This window comes from Vicugna pacos, chromosome 1 (assembly GCF_048564905.1).
Source record: "Vicugna pacos chromosome 1, VicPac4, whole genome shotgun sequence".
NCBI classification, from domain to species: Eukaryota; Metazoa; Chordata; class Mammalia; order Artiodactyla; family Camelidae; genus Vicugna; species Vicugna pacos.
The window spans coordinates 55,695,525-55,708,227 of NC_132987.1; the positions used below are offsets into that span (position 1 = coordinate 55,695,525).

The window sequence follows — 12,703 nt, forward strand, 5'->3', positions numbered from 1 at the left end:
AAATTTCTGCACGTGTTAATTTCCAATAATGATATCTTCCCAAATAATCTACCTCTCCTAACCCCACAATTGGGTTTTTAGTGGAGAAGTGAGCAGAGCTATGAAAGATTGCTGGCTGTTTCCTGGGAAATTTGGGATCTCTTTCTCGGAAGAAGTCCTTAAGAAGTTCAGATCTATCGCTGAAAATGTTGTTTTCCATGCAGCCCCACTTTTGAAAAAGCTGTTTTGAGGCTTTCAGAATCAGGAGGGATCCAAAGGGGCTGATTATTTTCCACGAGGGCTGGAGCTTAGGAAATATGCGTAAGTATCTGTCCCTGGGAAATCTGAATATTTTAATACTTATTGACAGATGGATTACTGCAGCCTTTGCAGAAAAAGCCTGTCTTGTGAAGGGTTTTTGAAAAATATACATAGGCCTAATCCTGTCACTGTTGTCGGAGTGAGCATTTTACCCCCAAAGAGGCATGGTATCGTCAAGTGCAGGTTTGTTTTGCCAGAAGGCAGACTATCTGGGGTTTTTTTTTTTTTTTTTTGTCTTCTTCTCCCTCATTTTCAAAGAGTTGTAAAGGAATCCCACTGGATTCAAAATGACACCCCAGTTTTGCTGAAGTGATCTTCTTTGTGTATGCGTTTGATAATTTTTTCTTTTACGTGTAATAAGAACTTTAGGGTTTCTCAGGTGTATCTATGTGGTTTGGGATGTGAATTGTATGGCTCTGCCCTATTATTGATTCTACAGCGAGATCACTTTTGTAATTTTTGGTCACCTATTTGTCAAAGTTGCCATTCTACCTCATTGTCTCCTCCCTCCTCAAACACACAACTTGTCCCTCCTATGTTCTCTTTGCCACTCCAATCTTAGCCCCATGGGGGCGCTGCAGAGCAAAGGGAAATCTCCCTCTGGCATGAGAACCAACCAGAGTGGGGGCTGGGAATGAATTCACCCTTCTGGTACCTCAGCCCCGTTTAAGTCTCTTCAGGGAGCCCTTTGAGGGCGACCCCATCCAGGTCTGCTTTATAGAGAATTAGTCCCACTACCAGGGACCTCAGACCTTCTCAGAACATTATTTCTGGGGCCAAGTGCCAGAGTCCCACATTTCTACTACTGATTTTGTTTTTTTGTTTGTTTGTTTTTTGGCCAAATTAAAGTGTTCATATTGAAAGAGATTGATTAGAACAGGAGGCTTTTAGAAGAAAATAAAATTGAAACTATTCAAAAGATAAAGACTTACTTTTAGGTGGGTGCCTTTCTCTCTACTGAATGAATAGTGAGGAAAATTGTGTACCCACCTCTCAATCTCTTTTCAATTCCTGGGAAAGTAACTATCAAATTTTACACCAATTGGATTCCTTCCAGAATGTCCTGCCTTCTCTCATGCTGATCTCCCCTTATTAGTAGCCAGTTGGCATCACTGTGTGGACGTCCCTCACCTCACCTCACTCCAGCATTAACTGACTGTTAATGCTCAGAGGACCAAGCCAGCCTCTTTGCCATGGTGGTCTGGGCATAGTAATAGTTTCATAAGCACACGTTCTGGATAAAGATAAGCTTTGTTACAAAATAAAATACCCTGGTCCTAATAGTACATCTATTTATGGAAAGGAATAGATTTTTGCATCAAGTTCCCCTCACAAAGCCTTCCCTATGATTCAGTCATTGCTGAAAAGGAAACTATCCTTAAATAAACACTGCCTTGTCCTCTTTCTAACGGGGCTCCAAATAGGAAACTGGTTTCACCTTTTAGGAACTTCTGGTACCTTGGTAGATCTTTAAACTGTGACATCACAGAATTATAGATTTTAGAACTGGAAGGAACCTTGTTAATCCATCACTCAGCTCCTCCCTCGAGGCTTCCTTCTTTCAAGAGTACTGGATAGTCATCACTGGGGGCAAGACGTGCATGACCCCAGAACACCACTGAGAAGAGGTCAGCCTGGTTTGATGGTCCTGTGTCAGTTTAGAGAATCCAGGTGCTCTGACTACATGGGTTTGGAGGTGGGTATCTTGTTTGCTGGCAGAACTGGGGAAAGTGAGTCTGCTTTGGGCTCTGTGCAAATTGTAAACTGGTTCTCCGAACGAACTCCAAGTCATGATGTATATTAAGTTGTGATGGTCATTCGGGCTTGGTTATGCCTGTCACCTGTGCTGCAATCCTTGACACTTCTTTTGATTGCTATGGGATATCTTATGTACTCATTCGTTTTATTTCAAATCCTTCACTCAGAACTATTGTAAACAAGCTCTCTATTATCCTTGGAGAAAGAAAGGATTTTTTTTTTGATGTGATTTAGAGAAATTGAGCAGAAAGTTTTGAGACATTAAAAAAAAAAGATGATTTCCAGTCAGTACCTTCAGAAAAAGAAGTGTCAACATTTAATTTTGATCCATATGCTGCCTGCTTTCAGCCTGTATTATTCTAAGACTTTTCTTTCTCTTTAGAAACCTTTCCAGCCTAGCTCAGACTTTTCCCCCCAACACTGATTTTTCCACACTTTCCTCACTTATTTAAAATGGAAATAAATATCAAGAGCTTAACATAGAGTAGTGATGTGGGGGGCGCATAATCATTTGTTTATTGCATTCGATCACTGTTTTGAATAACAGGGTTTTCACTTCCTATGAAACCTTAGCATGAGGGAAAGCAGCAGCTGAACTGGGAGGGGGATGCAGGGAGGAGAGCACTTGAATGTTTGTAAACTCTGGGTGACTGGCCCACCCTCCCGCGGCTGCTGCACTGAGCTGTCTTTACTACCTAAGGCTAGAAGTGGAAAAACTTGATTTGCGTGTTGTGCCTGCATTTTTTTTTCTTTCTTCTCCACACCGCCCTCTGTACACCTGACCATGCAGAAGCCTATCTGAAGCCAGCTTGATGGCAGGGAGAGCTGGAGAGCGGAAGAATGTGCTGAGGGAGGGAGTGCTCGGTACTTTTCCATTCACATCTCCACAGTGGCTTTTCTTGTTTATTTCAACCTCCACCCGCAGAACCCTTTCAGCTGCCTGAAATCCGAGTCATTAAACTGTTCCCTGAGGTCAGACCACAGATGCTCGGTGCATGATTCCTACATGTCGGTGTCTCTGTAACATATGTACATACAGAGATGTACTCATAAACGTGCAACTCCGTGAGGGCACAGTGTGAGGCAGGGGGAAAAAAATGACTGGGTTTGTGGCCAAAAAACCTTGGTTTCTAATTACAGTTCTGCCTGGAACTCCATATGGGACCTGGAGCAAAATCACTTGTCAGGACTCAGTTTCCTCAACTGTGTGAAAGAATAACCCAGATGATTTACAGGCTGTCTGTCTGTTCCAAATCCTATGCCTTTACATCTAAACACATATTCATATAACTTTAAGTTGGAGGTGGGTTGGAAAGGAGCTGTGTGTATATGTGTCCCTGGGGTGGGAGAAGGAGTTAAAATGTAAACTTCTAAGTAAAGAGGGCAGTCCCAGAATCCTCACCTCTATCAATTTTTAACCAATTATAGACCAAAGTCTGGGACTGTGTTGAGTAGGTCCAAAAGCCATCTGAAGATTTTAAATGTTAAGAGTTGGAGGAGGCCAGTTCTAAGCCCTTGTACCTTTGATCTCCAGCATTCATAATCAGATGTGACAGTTCCCAAGTGTCTTTTCTGCACTACAGTTCCTTTTTTTTTCTTCTTCTTCTTCCGTTTGTTTTTGGAAACTGTCCCAGTAATGATAGGAAGGAGATGACACTTGTAAACTGGGCACTCTTTAAGCCACTGGGACCCACAGGGATGTAAAAAATGTCATAATATTCACACACACACACACACACACACACACACACACACAAGAAGAAGAAAAAGAAAAAAGAAGAAGAAGGAAAAAAAAAACCTAGAGAGAGATTCCTGGTAAGAAACTTAGAGGTAGCTCACCCATCACTGCATTAAAGGTAATTGTCTGAAGTCAAAGGAAATAACAGATAAGGAGTTTGCCCTTATTAAAAAAAAAAAAAAAAAAAAAAAAGCTTGCTCTACCAGAACAAACTTGAAAACAATGAAAGAGAAATACTTTCTACCAATATTTACTATGCTTTTAAAATCTTTATTCTTTAAAAAGAAAGGTCTGAAGTTTCTCAGGCCTGGTTGTCTAGACATAAGAAGGCCTTTAACAGACGTCGGCATCTTCAGGAAATAATCAAGTAGCTCCTGTTTATTAGCAGTGACCTCCACCCCAGCACCATCCCTCCCCTTAGACCTTCTGCAGTATTGATGCCCACGTACAAGGAGAGATGGAGCCAACTACATTCTCTCAGTGGACAGCTATTGAGAGTCATAATATACCAGCACTGGGAGGCTCCTTAGCAATTATGTAATTCAACACTACTGATTTCATATATTTGGAAATTGAGGCCCACACAGAATGCACTTGCCACACACACTGGATCAGACAGAGCCAGATCCAGAGCTTTGACACCCTGATTCTAAATCCACTGCATTTTCCATAGCTTACCATGAAAAGAGGATATAGCATGGGCAGCCCTGCAAAAGGGCCATTTGCTGAGGCCTTACATTCAGAAAAGTTGCCACCTTTGGACTTTTGGCATAATCTCCACTGAGGTTGTGCAAAGACTCAACTGAGTCTTAGCAGTGCAATGACAGGATGGAAGGGAGAAGACCATCGTGCACAAGCTCTATGTGTGGGTCCCAGTGTAGGAGCCCCCGCGGGCCCCTACAGTGCTGTGATTTCATACTGTTAACCAACCTTTACTTGTCTTATGAATGGTGCTACTGTATTTTAATTGTGTATGTGTTGATTTTCAAATGTAAAATGTAATATATGTTTGGCCTAGAAGCAATGTCGCTGCAGCAGCAAAGAGCACAGCTAGTGGCAGATGCTGGTGTCTGACACCACTCTCCAGTAGTGGAGGGCAAGGCGTGGCTGCTTCTAGATCTAGGACAAGGGCAGCAAGTATATAAAATTAGAATGGAACATCTTGTAGCCCCGTAAATAAGGAATTGCTAAAAAACTAGCAAGCAAACAAAAGCTACATCAATGGGGGGTATTTCAAAGAGATACTGGAGCCATCGGAAGAGATTCTAATGGCCAAAACTGGAAAGTTCTGAGAAAAAAAAATTAAACTGAGTAATATTGAATTATAATTCAAAGTATAAAATAAATATCCATCCATGAATCTATACTGATATAAAAATTGAATAAATTAATAAATGGGAGAAAAGAGACAATTCTTCCTAGCAGAATTCCAAATAACTTATGTAGATAGATATTTTTGTAAATCCTACCCTCAAGGATGGGGAGGAGTGGATAATTCCTCTTTCCTTAAGTGTGAGCTATGCATAGTGACTTCCTTCCAAAGAGGAGAGTCAGTATGGGAAGCGAGGAAGGGAGGATGAAATAATTTTATGTGGAGAAACCTGACAAACACTACACCAGCCAAGTCATCAAGGTCAACCTTAGCAATTATAAATCATGTTGATTTCATGTACCTTTGATATGAGATGATGGAAAAGGCGTTTTAGCTCTGTGGTCTTCCTCCTTTACCCCCCGCCTATTTATAAGAAGAGTATTAGACAAATTCCAACAGAGGAGCATCCAACAGAATACTTCGCCAGTACTCCTCAGAACTGTCGAGGAAAGTCTGAGAAACTGCCACCGCCAGGAGTAGCCTAAGAAGATGTGACCCCCTTAGTGTTAATGTAGCATCCCAGATGGGATTGTGGAACAGAAAAAGACGTAAGGCAAACCTAGACAAATCTGAATAAATGAAGGACTTTAGTTAATAATATTGTATCAGTATTGTTTCATTAATTGTTACAAATGTGCCATATGGGGGAGAAAGGACACAATTGAACTTATTTATAAAACAGAAACAAACTCACAGATACAGAAAACAAACTTACCACTATAGAGGGGAGAGGGGAGAAGGAATAAATTGGGGGTTCAGGATTTGCAGGTACTAAATATTATATATAAAATAGATAAACAATAAGGACCTACTGTATAGCAGATAGAACTATACCCAGTACCTCGTAATAACCTATAATGAAAAAGAATATGAAAAGGAATATGCATATGTGTGTGTATTGAATGAATAAATGAATCACAATGCTATACACCAGAAATTAACAGAACATTGTAAATCGACTACACTTCAATTTAAAAAAAGTACTGTACTAATATAAAATGTTGATAATACAAAAAACTGGGTACAGGGTTGTTCTCTGTACTATCTTTTCAATTTTTTGTTTAAAAAATATTTTTGAAAAAAAAATTGGGGGAAAGGGTTTTGTTTCTTTATTTCAGTACCAGAAATCTCCAAAAGGTGATCCAGGTCCCTTTTGAAATCTGAGGGAACCTGCATTTATTCCTTTAGCTTACTAAATTGAAAGCAATTTAGCTAATTTCTGTGTCACCATCTGGACAAAGAACTGTCAGGAGAACACTAGGGAGGCACCAAAGGCCAAATGTTGTCATGGTGGTAGATGACTCAGGCCACCTCATTAATCTGCTTACTCCACATTTCTTTCTGAAAACTCTGCAGGGAAACAAGGCTTTGAACGATCTAGCCATCAGTCCATATGGGATGTATAATACTTGCAGATTCAGTACTGAGGTTGGGGAAGCCCCAAGAGCTTCATAGAATGTCTGGTTTTTCACTGTACAACTCCAATACAACTGTGGGTCTCATCAGAGTTCAACTCTGGGTCTAGAGAAGAACAGCTGCCTGGCCCTCACAACTCTACGTTTGTCTTCATTATTAATATGACCCCACCATCTAAACCAGAAAAATCCAGAGAGGAAATGGTTTGCCCAGACCATCCCGCACATTAGTAGTAGATTTCCATCAACCAGTCCACCTTGAATCATTTATTTTAGTAAATTCACTTTAGTAAACTGAGGACTGCTATTACATTAATGTATATTATTTCAGATATGCCTCATCCATTTCTAACCAATTGTCAGTTACCCATGGTGGCCAGTTCCAGTGCTGTACTGAATTTTAAGTGTCTCTTTCTTCTTTCCCTTCACCTTTTCCCACTTGTTTCAACTTCTCTGCCAAATGGTTCTAAGATCTTTGAACCAACACTTATATTCACTATGGAGGCTGACATTTAAACAATTCTTGGTGAAATGCAGTGAGACTGAATCCTACCCTACTCCATGACTCTCAGCAATCTGTTTGATTGCACATCTCAAGAATCATAAACATAGTCATCTGGACAAAGTAAATTCTACTTCTTGGAATTTATCTTCAAGATACAATTCAACTTAGAGGGGGAAAAAAACTTTGAATGAGTACACGCATCCAAGCGTTATATCTAACAACATAAAAGTTGAATAACATACATGTCCCATCATGACTGGGCTGGGGGCAAGGGTGTTGGGTGGAGAAAAGTTAAATAAATTATAATACAACTAATTTTTAAAAATTAGAATTGGAAAATGTTTATGGTATCAGGTAAAGTAAAAATAAGTAGGATTACATATAAAATTATTTGTATGTATTATATGTAATCCTACTTCTTACATGTATAGGATATATATTTTATATATAATATATGTATATAGTATATTTATAGCTATGTTTAAAAATACTCTACATAAAAATTCATCTGGGTATAAATAAAAGTGCACAATTAACAACAACAACAAAATTATTGACATTGTCTGTCTTAGGGTAGTAGATTATGGATGCTTTTTTCTCCTTTATTCTTTATCTTCCAAATTGTGTAATGTTGATATATTAGTTTAATATCTATCTATCTAACTCACAAGCACACACTCAAGACACTGAAAAGCCCTAAGTAAAGTCTTTTAAGTGCAAGCAATTAGTCCTCTAATTCACAGACTGGAATGTTTGACCTCCACATCTTCAGGGCCTACAGCGAAAGTGAGAACTGCCCACTCTCTCTCAGAGAAGACCTTTCATTCAGGGAGACACGTGTCTCCACACCAATAAAACATGCCGTTCTGAACACATTGACCCTAACAAGATTAAACAGACCCTGTAAACCTGTGATCTATCCCCGCCCCCTTCCTCTAGGTGTGCTTATCTTGTTTGTTGGCATCTCACAGCATTTGCAAATGTCAGAGGGTTTCCTGGTTACTTTGCTCTCTCTGTGAGGCCACCCAGGAGCTCTCCTGGTAAATAGACCTTCTCTGAGATCCTTCTGGGACTACAGGGGATCTGTTCATGGTTCTTATAACATGTTTGACTAGGGAATTCTAAGGAAGACAATTTAAAAAACATTACATCATTTTTTTTTTCTTCAGAGAATCACAAGGCTGTTAGGAACTTTGGTGAGGTTAGGGGGTGCCTATACCATTGTTTGAATGTCTGGTTCTCAGGAAAGAGCCTGGGGATGGGCATCAAGAACTAGGAGGTGAGGTAAGGACCACGGTTCTGATAAGCCCCTCTTCCTTTAAGCCGCCGATGGGATTGCTCATGCTCAGCTTCCGCATTCACACAACACCCAGTTCATCAGCAGTCTCGTGGGAGAGACGCTGTGCTAGATGCTGGGGAAACAAGTGTAAATACAACAGGGGACTCTGATCCCAGAAGGCATGAGTCTACTGAGGAAACAGAAGCCCAGAAACATGCCAAAACGTGCTTTAGGTCGTGTAAGAGATAGTCCACTTGCCAGGCTGGGCCCCAGACTTCCTGATTCTGAGCTGAATAAAACTCTCTGGCTTCTTCTCAGGAGCTGTGTCCCACCTCCCACCTCAACACCAGTGTGAGGCATTGACTCCCTTCCTTGGGCAGGTCCACTCTGAGTTTTTCATCCAGTATTGATCAGAACAGGACATAGACCATCTGCCTCAGTGTACCATCCAGTAATACCCACTACCCAACATGGACAGGCCCACGAGAGCCTGGGGCACGCAGGGTCCCTGCTGTGTCCTCCACCACCATCACTGGTTGGCTCAGCCTTCAGACCAGAGCTTGGCCTGGGTTCTGACTTTTCTATCTTCATGTGCCTGAAGGGTTCTACCAGGAGCAGACAGGTCACCCAGCATCATGCTATTCCAAAGCACACAGCCTCAAGTAACAGCCACAGTCTGGACACCAGGACCCAGCACCAGCTTTAACAGGATCTGGACCCCTAATACATCCTGATGCCTACTCAGCTAAGCCCAGGCTTACTCCAACCCTCTGAGTATCCCATACCTTTGATGATACACTAACAGGTGATCTATGCAGGTGCCAGCGCTGCATCCAGACCTGTTTCCATAGCACCCTATTTGCTAAGGCCCAGCCTGCCTCAGGATTGGGCCTATGTGCCAGGAGTAGTAACCGTTTCTATTCTGTGGCCGGACAATGATGAGTTGGATATAAAAATGGCACATGCATAAAACTACCAAAGTTTCGGCAGTCTTAAAATTAGTTGGAAATACAGCTGCTTCTGGTGTCTAAACAGCAAGGTTGCTAAGAACAACCCTACCCTTTAGAAGCACCAGTACTGAAAAGCCAGTAGAATGCTCAAAAGAAAATGGAACAGAGGAAGATTAATAATGCCATTAATAAAGGGCATAGTTTGGGAAGATATACTGAGAAGATTTGACGATGGTGATGGTAGACCATGAAATCAAGCTCTTTAGACCCCCAGATTTCTTTCCAGTTTCGTCTCCTAAACAGCTTTCTACCCCAGACTCTCAGCATTCTCCAAGGACCCCAGCACTTACCTCCACTCCACACCCAGGCCTTGATGTCTGCCTTCCTCTGACAGGCTAGAAGCTCCTCAAAGACAAGAGTACTTCATTTTCGTTGTATTAGACTTGTGTCCAGCACATGGCACTAACTTAGGAAATGTTGATTGAATTAAAGTAGGTAGAACTGAAAGAGAATTCACTGTGAAATCTGACGATCTGGGTTCCAGTTAAAGTTCCACAACTGACTAACTTCTGTGAGTCTCAGTTTCTTGTTCTCTAAAATGGTAATTTCTGTTATGGGACTGCATCGCAGGATTCCCGTGAGAATCAAGTACATCTGGAAAGGAAAGTACTTTGAAAATGATCATGTGCATTTCAAAGTGGTTGTTGAACGCTGAGAGAATGGACAAACTAATAAGTGAACCATCACAGTGAAGTGAAGCCGTCAGGTTATTCCATTACTGATTCTGGGACCCAGATTATATCTGGGGACCAATGTCTTTGAGGCTCTGGTCTTGACTTTGTAACCATCCTTAAACATGTTATTTCACTTCCCCAAATATTTTAACCCTTTCAGTACAAGAAGACATAAGTTATAGCTAAGGATTCATACTGATCCAAAAAGAATAAAAAAGATCATCAGAAAGTCTTGATGTTCTTGAAATGCAGAATTGGAAATGAACCATTTCCCAGTAGTGGGAACTGAAATCCAGTATTAGATCCTCCTTTTTGGTACCTTCTTCCTCTTCCTCCTCTTTCTGCCTTAGACCCTCCCTACCCCTCCCCTGCACACAAATGGAACAAATCCTTTGTTTTGAGCTAACTTTAGTCTTAGAAAAAGGTATAAACAAAGTGCAAACTTCTCATGGCTGTTTTCTAGAATCAACAAGGTGGATTTCTATATATTGTTCAAGTCATTGAGTTGATGGGTGAGTTACTCAAACAGGGAGGGAGGAAACTTTCTACCAAAGGCCTGACCCAAATGACAGGAAGAATCTTGGACCGACTTCGTCCTGCTAATAGAATCCATGCATCAGTCTATCCCTCCTGTCTCTGCAACAAATGCAGAGCAGATCCCACCAACGGTAAATATGAAAAGGTAAATAGGGGGTAAATACACAGTAGCATAAAAAGGGATTAGGAGCAGGTTGGTCTTGATAGGGAAGAGGGAAGCAAATATGAACATGGGTGCTGGAGAGGAGGTAAGGGCTTCACTCCAGTAGCAGAACAAGGCAATGGTTAAGCAGATGAAGCAACGGACCTTTGTCAGAGGTATTAAAAAACAAAACAAAACAACTACTCAAAAGTCCGTGTCCCACTTCCTGCAATCTATAACAATAGGCGCTTAAAAGGAACAAAGCACCCAGTGGACTCAGCAGAAACAGGAGCACGATAATCTCCAAAGGGGCCAGGGCGTGCGTGGCAGTGGCAAGAACAGATTCCCTAGAATTGGGAGCACCTTTGCCTGTTCTTGCCAGTTTTGCCAGAGCCATGCCCATGATCAACAGCTCGTTTATTTTTGGATTCCTAGAGGTGGAAAGAAGAGAACACTGGATATACATGGCATTAAAGAAGAAAAAACTCTCCAACAACATGGAATGATGTCCAAGCTGTACAAGGATAACCACCTCTCCCATAGAGTTCCTTTTTTTTTTTTTTCCCTTTTCTACCCCATCCTGCCTCCAACACTGCTCACCCAACACAACACTGGAAGCCTAATTCCTGCACAAAGTGAAATGTGTCTAAGGGGAGCAAAGCCAAGGAACTTGTAACACCAAGATATTTCCTTTATCAATGCTGAAAACTGGGAAGGTTCAGTAAGGAAATGGAGGAGTGCTCCAAGACACTAAGGGTTAGGAACTAAAAAGGTTGATGAAACAGAAAATATTCAACTATGTTTCCCTACATTATCAGCCGTTTGGTTGGACTTTTCAGCAAAGAATAAACATATGCTGTTATTTTCAAGTCCTATCAATATGCAGCCATCAAAGTTATGATTTGAGCACCTACTATGTGCTAAGCACCATGCTAGACTTTACATATACAAAGAACAATCACAGACCTGCTCCCAGAGGAGCCTGTAGTCTAGTTGAGGAGACAAGCATTGTAAGTCAATCCACAGACAAGAATGTGTGATAAATTATGGCAACTGAGGTACAGGAAAAAATGAGGTGCTGTGAGGTGGGGGAAGAATATAATTTACCTAATGTACAGGCCCCTCTATTAAAATCACCTTTAAGCTGAGATCTGAAAAAACAATATGGGTCATCCAGGCCAAGAGTGAGGGCGAAAGTGTGCTGGACAGAGGGTACAGAGGTCAATAACCCTAAAGGGGGTAGAAACATGGCAGGTGCAGAGGCCAGACAGAAGACAGCACAGTACAAATGGAGAGAGTAGTAGATGAATTTGGAAGGAGGGTCAGGAGCTGGACCTTTAAGCTTTTTAGGAAGGGTGAGGCCATGATCTGATTTATATTTTAAGAAAAGCACCGCAGCTATTGTGTGGAAGATAACTTAGAAAGAAGCATGAAGAGCTTCTTTAGACTAAATCACTGTGCTGTACACCAGAAATGAAGCAACATTGTAAACCAACTATACTTCAATTAAAAAAAAAAGAGGGAGGAGTCCTGGGACTAGGGAGGAGCAGTGTAGGCGGTGAGGTACGGGAAGACTTGAGACATACTTTGAAGGTAGAATTAACAAGATTGAAAGAAAGATTGGATTGAGCAGGAGCGGGTAGTGAAGGAGAGAGGAGTATCAAGAAAGTTTCCGGTTTAAGCAATTGGATGGATGTGTTTCTATTTACTGAGTTAGAAACACTGCAAAGGAGAAGTTTGCAGGGGATTTCGGGGAATTGCTGGCAGTTTTGAACAGGGTGTGTTTGAGATGTCTCCCAGGCAGGTGTCAAAGTAGGCAGTTGGGTATTTGAGACCTGATCTCAAAAGAGATGTCTGGTTTGGAGACATCAATTTGGGATTCATCAAAATAGAGGTAGTATTTGACGTGAGAAAGAAAGGTTGTTTTTTTTATATCAGACCAGGTGTTTAAAAATAAAATTAAAAAGAGTCAA

At 41.3% G+C, this 12,703-nt stretch overlaps 1 long non-coding RNA gene across 1 annotated transcript; it reads left to right on the forward strand.

Annotated features, from left to right (window-relative positions):
* The first annotated feature begins 1,639 nt into the window (after positions 1-1,639).
* On the forward strand, positions 1,640-3,041 carry LOC116282517 (uncharacterized). The gene is made up of 2 exons (XR_012073365.1): positions 1,640-1,996; positions 2,849-3,041. It is a non-coding gene; the product is annotated as an uncharacterized lncRNA (long non-coding RNA).
* Positions 3,042-12,703: the final 9,662 nt, after the last annotated feature.